A 20,148-nucleotide genomic window follows, 5' to 3' on the forward strand; every position below is an offset into this window, starting at 1 on the left:
CAGTGACGTCACAGCATTGCTCCAGCCAGGGAAACAAGTTGGTTGGAATCAGATGTCAAGTTGCAGCAGGGAGTTTAAGCAAAGGATTACTGGGCAGACTGAACTGCTGGAAGTTGTCCCTTCATCCCAACAGCAAATCCCACGCATAATTGGCAACCGGGATAGTTTGTTCGTTGCCTAATAGTTTCTGTGCCTTTTCTTTTCCTTCCTCCCCACGATGGGGCTAAATACCCCCCCCCCCCCCCCCCCCCACCCAATGCCCTTGCAGGGATACTGCACTCATTCGCAGTTTCTGGTGCCTCAATTCAGTTTCTCACGATTGGGCAGGCTGTGTCTTTTAAACTGTGAGGAGGGTGTTGATGTGTTGTGCAGGCTGGGTCGATGTGGACTGCATTTGATGCAGTGTAGCAAGAGACAGACCTCCAACACTTGATAAGATGCAACATGATTTTATTTAACGTCTTAACTACTATACATGTTCAACTGTGGGTTGACACTATGCTGACTTGACTGGAGACCTAGTACTAGTCTGACCAGACTTACTAGCTGCCGCATGGTGTTTGCACTGCCTAGCTCACGAACTCTGACTGTCTCAGTGGCTGGGTCTGGAGAGAGCGGGGATCCTAGTGCCCTCTGGCTTTATAGTGGTAGTGTCCTGACTGGTGATTGGCTGCTTTGTTCTGTGTGCTTACTGGTCATCCTGTGTGTCAATCACTGCCTGTCTGCACTCCATTATATACATAGATGTATATTATGACGGGTGTCGCAATGGAGCCTTGAACCTGCTTTTTATTGGATGTTTGCCTTCCAGTGTGGATGAAGGTCTGGAGCAAGAGCCTGTGGCTTATGATCTTCCTGCTGTGACTAGCATAATACCACACCAGGTAATGCATGTTGTACCTCTAGATTGTTGGAGAAACCAATCCTGCGTTTTATACACCTTTCAGAGGTGCTATTCAACTGAAAATGGCAACTGAAAGAACAATCAAATCGTGCTCATCAGCAGAAGTACTTAATTTTGATTTGCGTTGTTAATTATTTATGAATTCTCTTTCCTTTTTTATTGAATTCCAAGAAATGTGCATTTATGTGCACCATTTTATGAAAGCGTGCATTCACGAGGGGAGGAATTCGGGGCAGCACGGTAGAATAGTGGTTAGCACTGTGGCTTCACAGCTCCAAGGTCCCAGGTTCGATTCCGGCTTGGGTCACTGTCTGTGCGGAGTCTGCACATCCTCCCCTTGTGTGCGTGGGTTTCCTCCGGGTGCTCCGGTTTCCTCGCACAATCCAAAGATGTGCAGATTAGGTGGATTGGCCATGATAAATTGCCCTTAGTGTCCAAAAAGGTTAGGAGGGGTTACGGGGATAGGGTGGAAGTGAGGGCTTAAGTGGGTCGGTGCAGACTCGATGGGCCAAATGGCCTCTTTCTGCACTGTATGTTCATATTTATTTATCAGGTAATTTTAGTGCTTGTAGTAGTGCACTATATCATCTCCTTAGTTAGGAAAGGACATAATTGTTTTTAAAGCCGTACAGACAAGTTTCATTTGACTAATTTCTTGAATGAACACATTGAGGGAAGGTTGGACAGGTTGGGCCTGTGTCCATTGAAGTTTATTAGAATGAGAGGTGATCTTATTGAAACATATAAGTTTCTGAGGGGACTTAACAGGGTGGATGCTGAAAGGATATTTTCTCTTGTGATAGAAACTAGAACCAGGGGACACAGTTTAAAATTAAGGGATCTGCCATTTAAGATAGCAATGATATTTATTTTTTCTGAAGGCCATCAGTATGTGGAATTCTCTTCCCTGGGAAGCAGTGACGCCAGGGTCATTGAATATTTTGAAAGTTGAGTTACATTCTTGGCTGACTAGGAAGTCAAGTGTATAGGGGATAGACAGGAAAGTAGAGGCCATGATCAATTCAGCCATGATCTTATCAAATGTTAGAGCTGTTTCGAGGGACCGATTGGCTTACTCCTCCTGATTTGTATGTCCTTATGCACTGATTCTTGTTTTGATAATTCAGTTTGTTCAATTCAAATTACTTGATTACACATTTATGTATTGTTAAAAAACATTATCCCATCCTTAAAGTTACAAAGCCAATGCACAAAGTGGACAGGGCAAACTCTTAATCCATCTCATTGTTAGCTCCAAAAATCATTTCAAATTGAAGCCAATTCCTGCTCTCCACAAGAGAGACACTAAAGATCCAAGCTGACAAGAAAATGTGTTGCGCCCCATTGTGGGTTTGATCTGATACTTGATTTTGGCCAAAAGTCCGAGAGGATTGAGTTACACATTTTTTGCACAAAGTTTCCGTTTTTCTGATATTTGCAATTATAATTTGAATTTTGTCACCCAGAATTTTATTGTTAGAAATCATCAAGAGAGCGGCAAGGTGATTAACACTGCTGCCTCACGGCTCCAAGGGCCCGGGTTCAATGCCGGCCCCGGATCACTGTGTGGAGTTTGCACATTCTCCCCTAAACTGCATGGGTCTCACCCCCACAACCCAAAGGTGTGGATTGGCCATGCTAAATTTCCCCTTAATTGGGAAAAAAAATGAGTTGGGTACTTTTTTTAAAAAAAATTTTAAATTAAAACTTTCAAGAGGTGACAGTATCTGTCTTAAAAAGATAAATGTCATATTTGTTGGGTTTTGCTTTACAATCAGTTACATCAACAGTGGGGACATTGAATTAGCTTCCAGTGCTCCGGGTGAGGAGCAGGAAAATTTGTTTGTATTTTCCACTTTGCTCCAGGCAAGATTGGTACTTGACTCACCTGTGACATTTCTCCATCCTTACCTTATTGCTCAAAAAGGTATGCAGATTATCACTGCCGAGTGTCACCTATGAAGAACGGTCATTTGGAGGTAAGGCTGCAATGTGGGAAATGCAGCAGCCAATTTGTACATGCGGTTCGACAGCCAGCTTCAGTTAACGGGTCCGGCAAATGAGGGGAGATATTTGGATAGCAAATTTATTTTCGAGCAATAGCCTGGTAACTAGCAATGCATTACATCCATAGGTGGACAGTTGTCACACTGGGGTGCACCGACAGGCTCTGTGTTGGTGATTGCAGTGCATCTGACCTGTGGAAAACTATTTAGGGGGCAGCTGCTTCCCTGAGCTCTTGAAGTTGAGAACATCTGGGATCCTACAATATATCGATTTTAGACTGATTGTTGCGTGAATATGCACAACACAGCTTTTAAGTGTCTGCCTGTGGGAAGATTACTGTAGTATAACTTGCTGATCCTCCGAATGCCAGTGAATTTGAATGATGTATGATTGGAATTCCTGAAAGACAGCTAGCAGACACAATGGTATATCATAAACAAACCCTGCATTAGTTCTGTTGATGTCAGCAAAATACTACTTTGTCAGTACTTTGCAGGATATACTGATGGCAAGGTACTCTCAGTAGCACTTGTTTTTATGTCAGTAATCTTGGCTCTGGGTTTTAAAAAAAGTCTGCACTTCAATGAGTGACGTACTTTTGAATGCTGCAATATGGGAAATGCAGCAGCCATTTTGTACATAGCAAGACCCTACGAACTAGGTTGTAACAATCACCAAATAATCAAATTTGAGAGATTGGTGGAGGAATAAATGTTGTACAGAGGAGAAGTCAAATAGAGGGTGATAGAAAAACTGAGCAGGTCTGGCAACAACTGCATTGAGAGAAAGCAGAGTTAACGTTTCAAGTCCTTTTTGGCTTTACCATAAGCTCTTCGCCAGATGCTGCCAGACCCACTGAGTTTTTCCAGCATCCTCTGTTCTTATTTCAGATTCCAGCATCTGCAGTATTTTCCTCATTGCAGAGGAGAAATTGCCTGCTCTTTCTAGAAATGCTGCCATGGGATCTTTTATGTGCACCTGAGAGATCAGACAGGGCCTTGGTTTAACATCTCATCTGGAAATTGTCAGTTCTGGTAGTGGAGCGCTTCAACAAAATGGCAGCCTAGATGTTGCTGCTCCAGTCTCTGGAGCCGAGCTTAAATCCACGGTCTTCAGAATTTGAGAGGAAAGTGAGCCACGGCTGACACTTTGATCTTTTAGGCGAGCAGCGTATTTTCATTTTTGATTTGCTAATGTTGCTACTGAATGTCTTATAGTATACGTGGGTCAACTCTGTAGCAAAGAAGGCAGGTAAAATGGTAAATAGCAATTTTTCATTCTTGCTGGACTTATGAAAATTATAAAAAGTGTGAGACCCCATTCTAAGTATACAATAGTGGCAAGTTTTAATAAAGCAATGCCCGGTTAACTGAGAATGGGTTCACACTGCATTGGTCTAATTCTCATTGAGCTGATGTTGGCTACGAGAATCAGGAGCTGAAGGAGGCTTCGGAAAATTGATTGAGTGATATGAAAAGATGTCTGCGCGGCTCAGTTTTTGGTCCTCTTCTCTCTCAAGTCAGAGGATGGTTGGCTCAGGTCACCTGAGTGTTGCCAAGTATGCCTATTCTGATAGAAGCAACAGATCCCAAGATAATGTTTGAAAGAGAAACAGGATTGTTCTTCCAGTTCCCTGACCAGCCCACCTCCCTCACCTAACACCACGAGAAACTGATTAACGAACCATTCTTTTGATGTTCTATGTGGGACGTTACGATAAACAGTTGTCGGGTTTGACCATATGACAATTGTATTTGTATTTTACAATTAATCTTTTGGCTGAGGCCAGCACGGTGGCACAGTGGTTAGCATTGCTGCCTCACGGCGCCGAGGTCCCAGGTTTGATCCCGACTCTGGGTCACTGTCCGTGTGGAGTTTGCACATTCTCCCTGTGTTTGTGTGGGTTTCACTCCACAACCCAAAGATGTGCAGGATCGGTGGATTGGCCACGCTAAATTGCCCCTTAATTGGAAAAAAATTAATTGGGGCACTCTTAAGTTTATTTTTTTAAAATCTTGTTGGCTGAAGTGCTTTGGACCAACCTAACTATCTGAAAGATGATAAATAACCAAAGTTTCAAAACAGGGTGTGGGGGAATGTACACGGGATAAATAATATTAAGAAAAAGAATAGGGATGGAAATCATACATGAGAACAAGTAATTCTTTTTTGTGAAGAATTTTTGAAGTCCGTATTATCAATATTGCACTTTGAAGTTAAGTAACTCATATGAATACCTACTGAATTCTTAGAATTACTATAATATTGCATGCGTCTTGAGTGTCTTTGTGTGTTACGTCAGATATTAGGTTGGTCCAGGGAGTATAGAATTCACCTGATGCTGGAGTTTTTTTTTTGAATGGAGAGTATCCAGTTCATTTTTTTCCACTTAGGGGACAATTTGGCATGGCCAATCCACCTAACCTGCACATCTTTTTGGGTTGTGGGATGAGACCCACGCAGACAGGGGAAGAATGCGCAAACTCGACACGGACAGTGACCTGGGACCTCGATCGAGCCTGGGTCCTCAGCGTTGTGAGGCAGCAGTGTGAACCACTTGATGCTGGAGATCTAACAACCAATCAAATTGCACATTGAATCTAAGGATTATAGGAAATGTATTTCTGATAGTTATTGGGCAGGGAGGCTGTGTTGCTGATTGATGGGTGGGGAGGAAGGAGAGAGAGGTTCCGTGCATTTCTCTCCCCATGAGTTTTAAAAGTCAAAGGCAGGCTGCTTTCTACTTCCGGCCTTATTCTGGGGACAGATATTCCTTTCTCAGTAACTTTATCCACTGTGTAGCATTTTCGTCACTGCGGTCAATGATGCGATAACCTCTGGAGAAGCAGGGGAGATTTCAAAATGGTGCAGTTGTTTACAGATAATTCACGTGGTGAGAGAGAGCTTGCAGCTGGTTCTGTCTGTGTCATCCTGAGACTCGGGGTGTAAATTTCACTCTGTGTGGTGGTGATTGGTTTCACTTCAAGGCATTGCTGAGATTCTGGTTGTCTTCCCGTTCTTAATGTGAGCGGTTGTTGGCAGGACATGTGGATACCAGAACTGACTGTGAGGGGGGGGGGGGTGCTTTCTATTAGTGTGTTAAGCAGCAGTTTTGTATACTTCGGAGTTATTTATATTGGTACATAAGCAGGGCTCAAACAGTTTTACCCAAGTAGCCTTCAGAGAATCGTAGAAATTTATAGGGGGCTGGGAGATCTATTAGGCCCATTGTGTTCAGACTAGCTCACGAGCAGCCACCCAGCCTAATCCCACTTTCCAACTTTTGTTCTGGCACATCAAGAGCACATCCAAGAATTATTTAAATGATAGGAAAGTTTCTACTTCTGCTACCCTTCAGGCAGTGCGTTCCAGACTTCGACAATCCTCTGGGTTAAAAAATATCTCCTTGAATCTCCTCTTAAACGTCCGACCTCTTTCCCTAAACTTCTGCCACACCCACCCCCCGCATGTTATGGACCCCTCAACGAAGGCACGTAGGGTCTCCTTAACCACTCTTCATTGTTGATTTTGCATACTACAATTGGGACTAGCTTCAGCCTCCTCTATTCCAAAGAAATCAACCCCAGTCTGTCAAATTTCTCTTTAAAGCTAAACTTTTCCAGTCTAGGTAACATCCTCGTAAGTCAAAGGTATGGCTATGGGTACTCGTATGAGTCCCAGTTTTTTCTGTCTCTATGGGGTACGTGGAACATTCCTTGTTCCAGTCCTACTCTGGCCTCCTCCCGCATTTTCTATTGGTACATTGATGACTGTTTTGGTGCCACTTCATGTTTCCGCCTGGACCTGGAAAAATAATCAATTTTACTTCCAGTTTCCATGCCTCTATCACCTTCACATGGTCCATCTCTGACACTTTCCTTCCTTGACATCTCCGTTTCTGGGCATAAACTGTCCACCAGTACCCATTACAAGCCCACCAACTTCCACAGCTATGTCGACTAAAGCTCTTAACACCCCACATCCTGTAAGGACTCCATCCCATTCTCCCAGTTCTTTCACCTCCGTCACAACTGTTCTGATGATGCTACTTTCCAAACTGGTGCTGCTGACATGTCTTCCTTTTTGCTTAATCATAGTTTCTCACCTACTGTGGCTGACAGGGCTTTCAAACATGTCTGGCCCATCTCCCGCAACTCTGCTCTCACCCCTTCCCTCCCAGAACCAGGATAGGATCCCCCTTGTCCTCACTTTTCACCCCACCAGCCTCCGTTTTCAAAGGATCATCCTCCGCCAGTTCCACTAACTCCAGCATGATGCCGCTACCAAACATCTTCCCCTCACTCCCCCTGTCAGCATTCTGCAGGGATCATTACCTCTGGCATATCTTGGTCCACTCCTCCATCACACCCAACACCTCACCCTCTTCCCACCACACCTCCCCATGCAATCACAGAAGGTGTTAGATCTGCCCCTTTGCCTCCACCCTGCTCACCATCCAAGGGCATTAGCACTCTTTTCAGATGGGGCAGCGCTTCACGTGCACCTTCTTCAATCTGGTTTATTGCATTTGCTTCTCCCAATGCGGTCTACTCTACATTGGACAGACTAAACACAGACTGGGTGACCGCTTTGCAGAAAAGCACATTGTGTACTTTGTGTTGCCCTATTATGTATTTTCTTTTATTTTCTTTTTATGTAGTTAATGATCTGTTTGAGCTGCTGGCAGAAAAATACTTTCACTGTACCTCGGTACGCGTGACAATAAACAAGTCCAAATCCAAACCGTTGGTCCATCCATAAGCAGGACCCAGACTTTCCTGTCGCTTGCCATTTCATCTCACTGTCCTGCTCTCATATCCACATATCTGTCCTTGCCCTGCTGCAGTGTTCCAGTGAAGTCCACCCCAAACTGGAGGAACATCATCTCGTTTTCCGATTAGACGTGTTACAATTTCCAGACTTTAAAAAAAAAAAATTTTTTATTGGAATTTTTTACAGAAAATATAACAACGAACAATAAAAAGCAACAATGAAACGCCATAATAACTGTAACACCACCAAGACCGTATCAACGCCTGTATCACCCCCCCCCCCCCCCCCGTTGAGATAGTTTGGCATTTTCTGTTTTTGTCTCAGATTCCAGGATCCGCAGTAACATACATACATAGAAAATAGAAGCAGGAGTAGACTATTCATTGAAATCACACAACATTTTGACCTCGACTACTTTCTGTGGTTGTGAATTCCACAGATTCACCACTTTCTAAGGTTTACTCCTTATCCTCTAACTATAGGGTGCTGCTTCATAGCGCCAAGGACCTTGGTTCGATCCCAGCCCCGGGTCAATGTCTGTGTGGAGTTTGTACATACTCCCCGTGCTGTGTGGGTCTCAACCACACAAACCCAAAGATGTGCAGGGCAGGTGGATTGGCCACGCTAAATTGACCCTTGATTGTAACTTCATTGCAGTGTTAATGAAAGCTTGTTTGTGACAATAATAAAGATGATTATTGTTAAGATACTATCTGCAATCCCATTCACTTTCACTTTATATTGCAATCTGCTGTGCGAGACCCTGTCAAAAGCCTTCTGAAAGTCTAAATAACCCTGGTTCTCCCTGGTCAACTCTACTAGTTGCATCTTCACCTTTATTCTCATAAATCTTCTCTGTACCCTCTCTGCTGCAAACTCCGCTCTCTTCTAGTACAGACGCCACAACTGCACACAATATTCTAACTGTAACTTAACCAGTGTTATGCAACTGATGATCACAGCAATGCACTGTTCAGAAGAGGCCCCTCAGCCTATTGAGTCTGTACCGCCACATGAAAACCACCTGACCTACCTACCTATTCCCATTTACCAGTGCTTGGCCTGTAGCCTTGAATGCTATGGTGTGTCATGTGCTCATCCAGGTACTTTTTAAAGGATGCGAGGCAACCCGTCTCTACCACCCTCGCAGGCACTGTATTCCAGACTGTCCCCTCCATTTCACTTCCTCCCCCACCTAATTGGATGTTGCAGTGCATTCTATACCTCCACAATGCTTTTTTAAAAAATGTATTTTATTACAAACCTGTATCAAAACAGGTTACAGCAAATAAACACTCCAGAAACATACTTCCCAACAATCAACTATACAGTCAGTACAGATTGTCCCCCTTTTTCACCCCCCCCTCCACCTGTGATGAACAGCTCCTCAAACATGGTCACAAACATTCCCCACCTTTTCTCAAACCCCCGTACAGAGGCCCTTAACTCATACTTTATCTTCTCTTAACTGCAGGAAGTCGAACAGGTCACCCAACCAAGCCGCTACCCCTGGTGGTGATGCCGAACACCACTCCAGTAAAATTCGCCGCCTTGCAGTCAGAGAGGCGAAGGCTGCGACATCGGCCTTCCTCCTTTCCATGAGCTCCAGCTTCTCTGAAACCCTAAATATCGCCACCAAAGGGTCCGGGTCCATCTCCTCCTCCACTATCCTGGCTAAGACCACAAACACACCTGCCCAGAATCTTCCCAATTTTTTGCAACCCCAAAACATGTCCATGTGATTTGCTGGCCTCCGCCCACACCTCTCACTCATCTGCTACCCCCTGAAAGAACCCACTCATTCTCGCTCGAGTCATATGCACCCTGTGCACCACCTTAAACTGTATCAGGCTCATCCTTGCACAAGAGGAGGTCCCATTTACCCTACACAGTGCCTCACTCCATACTCTCCAATTGATCTTCCCTCCCAACTCCGCTTCCCATTTCTCCTTGATCTTCACCATCCGCTCGCCTCCCTTCTCCCCCAACCACTTGTATATATCCCCAATTCTTCCCTCCCCTTCCACATCTGGAAGCAGCACTCACTCCAGCAGTGCGTATCCCGGCAACCTAGGGAACCCCCTCCTGACCTTTTGCGCAGTCGCTAACCTGCTGAACTCACTCTCCCTCAGCAGCTCTACCCTCTCCCTTAGCTCCTCCAGACTGGCGAACCCTCACCTTGACCAGCCCCACTTCCCTCCATCTCCTGCACACACTATCCATCCCCCTGGCTCAAACCCATGATTCTCGCACAGCGGAGTTAGCACCGAGATCCCTTCCACCCTGAAGTGCCTCCTCAACTGATTCCATATCTTCACCGTGGACTGCACCACCGGGCTCCCTGAATATCTACTCGGAGCCATTGGCAACACTGCCGTCGTCAAACTAGACCCTTTACAAGATTCCTCCTCCTTCCTAACCCACTCTACCCATTCTCCTTCTCGCCACCGGCGCACCTTGTCCACATTTGCCACCCAATAATAATGAAGCAAGTTTGGCAACGCCAATCCACCCTGCTGCCTCTGCCTTTGTAGCAGGGTCCTCCCCACCCTCGGCACCTTTCCCGCCCATACAAAGTCTGAAAAGATCATGTCCACTTTCTGAAAAAAAAAGCCATTGGTATAAAGATCGGGAGAGCCTGAAAGATAAACAAGAACCTTGGCAGAATATTAATTTTCACCACTTGAACCCTCCTCGTCAACGTTAAGTGCAGTGCATCCCACCTCGTAAGATCCTCCCTGGCCTCCTCCACCAGCTTTGTTAAGTTCCACTTATGGAGCCCCGTCCATTCCCTTGCTACATGAATCCCCAAATACCTAAACCTGTCCCTCGCTACCGTAAACGTCATCCCCCCTAAATTAGCCCACTGTCCCTGCTCATTCACCGGGAATACCTCGTTTTTACCTACATTCAGTTTGTACCCCGAGAACCCTCCAAACCTTCCCAGCAGGCCCATAATCCTTCCCATACTGTCCAATGGATTTGAAACACACAGCAAGATACCATCGGCATAGAGTGACACCTGATGCTCCCTCTGTCCCTCTCTGTCCCCTCACAATCCCCGCCACTCTGCCGACCCCTTGAGAGCCATCGCCAACGGCTCTATGGCCAGCGCAAACAGCAACGGCGACAGCAGGCACCCCTGCCTTGAACCCTGTGTAAGTCAAAGCTTTGTGAGCTCATATCATTCGTCCTCGCCCTTGGTGCCACATACAGCAACCGTACCCATGCCACAAATCTTGGCCCAAACCCAAACCTTCCCAAAACCTCGAATAAGTACCGCCACCCCACACGATCAAATGCCTTCTCCGCGCCACAAAGCTTTTAGTACATTTTCGAAATCACTTTTTCAATTGAGTCTCGCCAGCATACGTCACCGGGCAATTTGACAATGGGAACAGCACAAAGCCAATCCTGAACATTTGAAAATCATCGGCAAGTGTGCTTTTCAGCTGTTTACTTTCTCCTCCTACCTCGTGAGGGATGCTGAGTGCCAAATCCCTGCTTTGATCAATTAATTCAGCGCAAACCAAGCCCGGCATCTTAGGGTGCTGTTGGTATGTATGGCTCAATACAAATCAATCCCCAGACTGATCAATTTTGCCACTGATCCATCGGAATACTGGCTGCGATATTTCCTGTAATTGGATCTACAACTATTGAATTGTAAAGATTTAAATTCAACAGCTAGCAGAAAAGACTCAACAAACTAGGGCTCTAGAATAAAGAGACAAAGAAGCGACTGAATGAAGATCTTTGAACTATGAAAGAGCTTGAGAGGGGAGATTTAGAGAAGATGTGTCTTCTTATCCAGGGAGAATCCAACACTGTGGGTCATAAATATAAGATTGCAACTGACAAATCCAATTGGGAATTCAAATTTACCCAGAGAGTGGTTAGAATGAGGACCTCAGTACCTTATGGAATGGTTTGGGAGAGTGGTATATGTGTGTTTAAGGTGAAGCTAGATACATAATTGAGGGAGAAAGAATTCAAAGGATTTGCTGACTGGGGTCGTTTAAGAATGGTGGAAGGAGGTTCCTTTAGAGCCAGTGGCCTATTTCCGTGAGGTCTAGCTTTATGTATTTTCCACTCCTGCTTTGAAACAATAACTATTTTAGAATAGGCAATACTCTGCAAGAGACCTGTCTGCTCAGGATAGAAACCTAACAACAGTATAAACGTTTTTGTGATTGTAGTTGACTTTGCCCCAACCTACCCAGGAGTGCCTGAAATACCATGACTTTTTAAAGAAGTGAATAACGGAGCTCCCTGATGACTCAATAGATAATTAGCCACACAAATCAACAAATGTATCATTCCTTTAACATGCAAGAACAGGCCATGAAAAAGGCCAGCAGCAGTTTTGATTTTATAAATGGGGCATAAAGTAGGAATATAGAAATGTTAAGGCACAGATGAAGGCCATTAACCCCTCGGTGTGAACAGAGAGCAAGAATTTATGACAAGCTTGTTAGATGCTCCTGCCTTATTTTATCTGACTGCATCACCATATCCTTTATTCCTTTATTATGTACCTGTTTAGCGCCTCCCTAATCTTTGCTATATGCCTTAACTACTTTCTGTGGTACCACTCATAATCCCTCACTGTGTAGCAAAGTTTCTACTCCATGTCCAATGACGACAGTGAGAGTGCTGTGTGCCATTTTCACTGCCCCATTTTCGGAATATTCATGGAGAACAGACACCTTAATTCATGAGAATGGTGTCTGAGATGGGAAACTATTAATATAAGCCTGGGACATTGAGACTACTTCCACTGGAGCAGAGAAGACTAAGAATACATGGTGAGAGGCTATTATCTGGGGTGGTGGAGTCAATGATGCCAGGTCATTGTTTTAAAATTCACCATAATCCTTCCAGAGAGGGATTAGGAAAACATTTCCTTCTGTAGGCAGTTATTAAAGCATGGAATATTTTGCGTTAAGGATTAGTTGATGCATCTTTTAAAGTAGATAAATATATTGAGCACTGGAACAGACAAAGATACGAGAAGAGAGAGAAGCGCAGTGGGATTATTTTGAGATTGCTGTAGCAAAGAGCCAGCATAAAATAGATAGGTGCTTGATGGCTGCCGCAGACACGATGGGTCAAAGGGCCTCTTTGTGCTGCTGTAATATCTATGTCCTGAGTCCATGTTTTGTTGACTGATCTGTATCAGGTTAGATGATCTCAACTGGAGTAGCAGCAAGGATGTTGCATTTGTCCTCAATACTTGATTGAGATGCATGGCATTAAGGGTAAAGTAGTAGCATGGATAGAGGATTGGTTAATTAATAGAAAGCAAAGAGTGGGGATTAATGGGTGCTTCTCTGGTTGGCGATCAGTAGATAGTGGTGTCCCTCAGGGATCCGTGTTGGGCCCACAATTGTTCACAATCTACATAGATGATTTGGAGTTAGGGACCAAGGGCAATGTGTCCAAGTTTGCAGATGACACTAAGATGAGTGGTAAAGCGAAAAGTGTAGAGGATACTGAAAGTCTGCAGAGGGATTTGGATAGGTTATGTGAATGGGCTAGGATCTGGCAAATGGAATACAATGTTGACAAATGTGAGGTTATCCATTTTGGTAGGAATAACAGCAAATGGGATTATTATTTAAACAATAAAATATTAAAGCATGCTGCTGTGCAGAGAGACCTGGGTGTGCTCGTGCATGAGTCACAGAAAGTTGGTTTACAGGTGCAACAGGTGATTAAGAAGGCAAATGGAATTTTGTCCTTCATTGCTAGAGGGATGGAGTTTAAGACTAGGGAGGTTATGCTGCAATTGTATAAGGTGTTAGTGAGGCCACACCTGGAGTATTGTGTTCAGTTTTGGTCTCCTTACTTGAGAAAGGACGTACTAGCGCTGGAGGGTGTGCAGAGGAGATTCACGAAGCTAATCCCAGAGCTGAAGGGGTTGGATTACGAGGAGAGGTTGAGTAGACTGGGACTGTACTCGTTGAAATTTAGAAGGATGAGGGGGGATCTTATCGAAACATTTAAAATTATGAAGGGAATAGATAGGATAGATGCGGGCAGGTTGTTTCCACTGGCGGGTGAAAGCAGAACTAGGGGGCATAGCCTCAAAATAAGGGGAAGTAGATTTAGGACTGAGTTTAGGAGGAACTTCTTCACCCAAAGGGTTGTGAATCTATGGAATTCCTTGCCCAGTGAAGCAGTTGAGGCTCCTTCATTAAATGTTTTTAAGGTAAAGATAGATAGTTTTTTGAAGAAAAAAGGGATTAAGGGTTATGGTGTTCCGGCCGGAAAGTGGAGCTGAGTCCACAAAAGATCAGCCATGATCTCATTGAATGGCGGAGCAGGCTCGAGGGGCCAGATGGCCTACTCCTGCTCCTAGTTCTTATGAGAAGGGGAAAAAAAAGCTAGGATTACCATCTAGATAATATGTGGATAAAAAATGTTACCAATGCTCAGTCTAGGTCCATGTGTGACAGTAGTCCCAGTAAAGAAAGAGGCCCACCATCAGCCTGAATCTTCGGTGGGGCAGCAGGGTAGCATGGTGGTTAGCATAAATGCTTCGCAGCTCCAGGGTCCCAGGTTCGATTCCCAGCTGGGTCACTGTCTGCGTGGAGTCGCACGTCCCCCCCCTGTGTGCGTGGGTTTCCTCCGGGTGCTCCGGTTTCCTCCCACAGTCCAAAGATGTGCGGGTTAGGTGGATTGGCCATGCTAAATTGCCCGTAGTGTCCTAATAAAAGTAAGGTTAAGGTTAAAAGTAAGGGTTGTTGGGTTACGGGTGTAGGGTGGATACGTGGGTTTGAGTAGGGTGATCATGGCTCGGCACAACATTGAGGGCCGAAGGGCCTGTTCTGTGCTGTACTGTTCTATGTTCTAAATAGGTGAAAGTTAGGAGTTGGTGGCAAACTGAGCAGACAGTGATGTCAAGGTGCCATTGAGCTCCATGGACATGGATCATACCCACAATCATTGGCATATCTAAATTTGCGGCCATAGCTGTTTGCAGTGTAAAATGAGTCAAGTAGAGGTCACTTGGAGAACTCTGCATTTCTCCACTTCCAGACTTTTGCACTTCTCTGATTTTTTTTGTTGCTCCATTGTTGATGGTTGTGTATCCAGCTGTGTAGGCCCTAATCTCTAGAGCTTCATCCCTTGGGGCAGCATGGTAGCACAGTGGTTAGCATGGTTGCTTCACAGCGTCAGGGTCCCAAGTTCGATTCCAACTTGGGTCACTGTCTGTGCGGAGTCTGCACATTTTCCCCGTGTCTGCGTGGGTTTCCTCCGCGTGCTCCGGTTTCCTCCCACAGTCCAAAGACATGCAGGTTAGGTAGTTGGCCATGCTAAATTGGCCTTGGTGTCCAAAAAAGGTTAGGTGGGGTTACTGGGTTCCGGGGATAGGGTGGAGGTGTGTGGCTTAAGTAGGGTGCTCTTTCCAAGGACCAGTGCAGACTCGATGGGTGAATGGCCTCCTTCTGCACTGTAAATTCTCTGTTCTAAATTCTATGTTCTGAACCCATTCACCTCTCTTGTCTCTGTCCTTTCAGAGGCTCCTTCAATACCTATCTTTTTGGCCAAACTTTTTATAGGGTCATAGTCGACTGTTATCATTTGTGGCTCGGTGCCAGATTTGATCGTATTGTGCTCTTTGAACTGCTTTGGGATGTTTTAGTATGTTAAGTGTGCTATATAAAATGCAAGCTGTTAGTCAGAATGTTTGTGCCTTGCTGTCCCAGCCCGACAAAAGAGGACTCTGATTACTCCAGTTAAGGCCTGATACAGGTATTCCCCACTTGCTTAGTGTTCTCATAGTTTAATGACAGTAGTCTCGTTTATTTTATGCAATTGCATTGTAGCCCCAAAAAAGTTCTTTACGTCCACCAAATAAATACACAAGATGACTGCACACTAGTCATTTTAAAGTGTACTGATTTACCAAATCAGTCCCGCCAAATTGTTCTCTCCTGTTGATGTTGATTTCTTGTTCAGGTCCTCTCCCTTCCACACTTCATTGGCCATCAGAAGAAAAATCTGCCACAACTTTCATTTGTGATATAGATACTTTTAAGGGGAGGCGAGACAAGCATGTGAAGGAGAAGGGGAGCTACACTCTGAAAGCTAGTGATTCCAAAGAAACCTGTCGGACTTTAACCTGGTGTTGTAAGACTTCTTACTGTGCCCACCCGAGTTCAATGCCAGCATCTCCACATCAGGGTTATTCTTTTTTTATTATGGAAAATATTTTGTTGAAGCATTTGTAATTTTCAGTTTGACAAATTTAACAAATTAACATTCTAAACAACCAAGCGGCCTAACGCACACGACCAGTGCAATGACAGTAACACCCAGCTACCCCCTACCGAGCTCCTAACTACCCATATATTAGATTCCCTGTGCTTATTTTGCACTGCCATGCCTCCCATTATCTCCGCCCCCCCCTTTCTGCTGACATTCAATTTTCCTTAAAGAAGTCGATGAACCTCCGAGCAAACCCCCGAGTTAAACCTCTCAAGGCGAACTTAATCTTTTCCAGACTGAGAAACCCCGCCATGTCGCTAACCCACACTCCTGACTTTGGAGGCTCCGAGTCCCTCCATCCCAGCAAAATCCGTCCCCAGGCCACCAGGTAGGAGGAGGCCAGAACATCAGAACATGCCCCACCCACCCCCTCCCCGGAAGGGGGGGGGGGGGGTGCAGATCTTCCGATACCCCAAATATTACCATTCCTGGACTGGGAGTCACCCTCCCTTCCAGGACCTCTGACATGACGTCCGTGAATCCCCTCAACTTCAGACACGCCCAGAACATTTGCACATGATTCGACGGGCTTCCCCCACAGCGTCCTCCTCCACAGCATATCTCCTGTCCCACCAGGAGCGACAACACCCTTGAGCACTGCTACTCAAAAATCAAGATCACCACACACGTCGACGCTACGACCAAGAAAGCACAACAGCGCCTATACTTACTCAGGAAACTAAGGAAATTCGGCATGTCCACATTAACCCGTACCAACCTTTACAGATGCACCATAGAAAGCATCCTATCGGGCTGCATCACAGCCTGGTATGGCAACTGCTTGGCCCAGGACCGCAAGAAACTTCAGAGAGTTGTGAACACTGGCCAGTCCATCTCTTGTACCTGCCTCCCATCCATTGACTCCATTTATACCTCCCACTGCCTGGGGAAAGCGAGCAGCATAATCAAAGACCCCCCCCCCCCCCAAGTTTATTCACTCTTCCAACTTCTTCCATTGGGCAGGAGTTACAGAAGTCTGAGAACACGCACAAACAGACTCTAAAACAGCTTCTTCCCCGCTGTTACCAGACTCCTAAATGACCCTCTTATGGACTGACCTCATTAACACTACACCCTGTATGCTTCATCCGATGCTTATGTAGTTACATTGTATACCTTGTGTTGCCCTATTATGTATTTTCTTTTATTCCCTTTTCTTCCCATGTACTTAATGATCTGTTGAGCTGCTCGCAGAAAAATACTTTTCACTGTACCTCGGTACACGTGACAGTAAACAAATCCAATCCAATTCACACCTGTCCTCCACTTCCTTGAAAAACCTACTCATCTGGGCTACCGTCATGTGGGCCCTGTGAACCACCTTGAACTGGATCAGGCTAAGCCTGGCATATAACTAGGATGAATTGACTCTCTTCAAGGCCTTTTCCCGTAGCCCGACTACCAGCTCCCCTCCCAACGCTTCCTCCCACTTGCTCTTCACTTCCCCGATTGGTACCTCTTCCCACTCCATCAATTCCTTGTATAACTCCGAGACCCTCCCCTCCCCAATCCCCGTTTTAGGCATTACCTTATCCTAAGCTTTGGGGATAAAAATTGGAAGACATTGAAAAACGAACAGCAACCTTGGGAGGACTGTCACCTTCAAAGTCTGCACCCTCCCCGCTAACGACAGCGGGAGCATGTCTCACCTGTGGCAGTCTCTTTTCATAACTTATGTAGCTGACACCAGTCGCTAGCCATCTGAATCTCCAGGTACCTAAAACTTCTACCCACCACTTTGAATGGTAGCTCCCTCAGTCTCCTCTCCTGCCCTCGTGTCTGGATCACAAACACCTCGCTCTTACCCATATTTAACTTGTACCCTGAGAACTGGCCAAATTCTTCCAGTATCTCCATAATTCCAGCCACCCCCCCCCCCCCCCCCCCCCCCCTCTCTCTCTCTCTCTCTCTCTCTCTCCTCTCTCTCTCTCTCTCTCTCTCTCTCTCTCTCTCTCTCTCTCTCTCTCTCTCTCTCTCTCTCTCTCTCTCTCTCTTCCCCCCCCCCCCCCCCCCCCAAAGCGGGCCTGTTATGTACAGGAGCAAATTGCCTCCGTGGAGCGAGACCCTATGTTCCACCCCCCCCCCCCCCCCCGCTATCCCCTGCCAAACATTCAATGACCTAAGGGCCATTGCCAAGGGCTCTGTGGCCAGGGCAAACAGTAGTGGGGAAAGCGGACACCCCTGTCTTGTTCCCCTACACAAGCTAAAGTATTCTGACCGAACTCGGTTGGTTCATACATTCACCACTGGTGCCTGGTATAGCAACTGGACCCAGTCCACAAATCCCTGCCCAAACCCAAACCTTCCTAAAATATCCTACAAGTAGTTCCACTCCACCCGGTCAAAGGCCTTTTCTGCATCCATGGCTACCAGCACCTCAACCTCGTGCCCCTCCGCTGGCATCATTGAAACATTTAGGAGCCGTCAAATGTTGGACGTCAAGTGCCGACCCTTCACAAATCCCGTCTGAACTTCCTCTATTACCTCCGGGACACGGTCCTCTATCTGTGTGACCAGGATCTTTGCCAGCAACTTCACTTCTACATTCAAAAGAGAGATCGACCTATAGGATCCGCAGCTCTCTGGATCCTTATCCCGCTTCATAATAAAGGAAATCGATGCCTGTAACAATGTTGGGGGGAGCACTCCCAGCTCCTTGGACTCATTAAAGGCCTTTACCAAGAGCGGCCCCAGTAACCCAGAAAACCTTTTGTAAAACTCCACCGGGTATCCGTCAGGTCCCGGAGCCTTAGCCGATTGCATCACCCCCAGACCATCTATCACCTCCCCAAGCCTGATTGGGGCTCTCAAGCCTTCCACCAACTCCTCATCTACCCTCGGGAGCTCCGGCCCCCCACCCCCAAGAATTGCTTCATACTCTCCTCCCCGGCTGGGGGTTCTGATTTATGGAGTCGGCTATAAAATTCCCGCAACACATCGTTCACCCCCTCCGGGTCCAAAACCACCTTCCCCCTTATAAACATCAGGGTTATTCTGATAAACAGAAAGATGGTTCAAGTGAGATTCAAGTGGAGCATGGAGCATAAACACCAGCATATGCTGGTTGGGCCAAATGGCCTGTTTCTCTGCTGTATATCTTGCGTAAAGCACAGCAGCTGTTTCTGCACACAGCAAAGTCTTGCAATTGGCAGTGAGATGGTGACCGAATATTCTATAATGTTGGCTGAAAGATGAAAACAGCGCCAGGGTCCAGGCTCGATTCCCGCTTGGGTCACTGTCTGTGCGGAGTCTGCACATTCTCTCTCTGTCTGCATGGGTGCTCCGGGTTCCTCCCACAAGTTCCAAAATATGTGCTGTAAGATGAACTGGACATTCTGAATTCTTCCTCAGTGTACCTGAACAGGCATCAGAGTGTGGCGAGAGGAGATTTCCACAGTAACTTCATTGCAGTGTAAATGTAAGCTTCGGTGTGACACTAATAAAGATTATTATTAAATTGCCTGGGACAATGGGTATATCTGCCCTGCTTTTCTTCAATAGTGCCATGGGATATTTTGTGTCCACCTGCGACAGGGGACAGGGTCTTGTTTTATCGCCCGAGCTGAAGGACAGCTCCTCAGCCAGTGCAGAACTCTCTCAGTACTGTACCGCAATTGTGGGCCTGGATTTTATGCTCCAGTCTCTGGAGTGGGACTTGAACCCACAATCTTCTGATTCAAAAGCGAGAACTTTACCAATATTTGTGACCTTTGACACTAAGTTATCAGCAGGTTATCCGAAGGGAGCATGCAACTTTAAAAAAAATATATATTTAATGGGATGTAAGCGTTGTTGGAAGGTCGGTATTTGTTGCCCATTCGTAATTGTCCTTGAGAAGGTGGCAGTGAACCGCCTTTTTAAACTGCTACAGTATGTCATTACTGAACTTGACCCCCCTCCACCACCAATCCCAGCTTTATATCTTCACACGTATTTCAAAAGATGAAGCAGTGACCCTAAATGACTTCCACCTCTCTCTAACCCAGGGTGCTGGAACTAATTATAGTGCCCAACCACATGCTCTGGGTAGGCTCAGCTAACTCATTGCAGACTACATAATTTCAATCTGAAATATTCTCTGCTCTGTTGTTTACAGTCTAAATCCGTCTAACCATCAGGGATCTTTTACTTCAACCGTAACCAGTGATTTTTTAAAAAGAAATAAAATTAGATACATTTTTTTCCAG

The 20,148-nt window shown here is 45.8% G+C and overlaps 1 protein-coding gene across 5 annotated transcripts in view; it reads left to right on the forward strand.

The window, feature by feature from the left end:
• ccnyl1 (cyclin Y-like 1) overlaps positions 1 to 20,148 on the forward strand; it is a 125,535-nt gene that overhangs the window by 564 nt on the left and 104,823 nt on the right. Inside the window, exon 2 of one of the 5 annotated variants that reach the window (XM_038787320.1) lies at positions 812 to 884. The exons of 3 other annotated variants lie outside the window; for them this stretch is intronic. The gene's annotated coding sequence lies outside the window, so the exon portion shown is untranslated. Of the gene's footprint in view, positions 1 to 811; positions 885 to 924; positions 1,032 to 20,148 lie in introns of those variants that run through there. One more of the 5 variants, XM_038787327.1, reaches the window with a different exon arrangement.

The sequence above is a fragment of the Scyliorhinus canicula genome, chromosome 2, assembly GCF_902713615.1.
Source record: "Scyliorhinus canicula chromosome 2, sScyCan1.1, whole genome shotgun sequence".
Taxonomy (NCBI): Eukaryota; Metazoa; Chordata; class Chondrichthyes; order Carcharhiniformes; family Scyliorhinidae; genus Scyliorhinus; species Scyliorhinus canicula.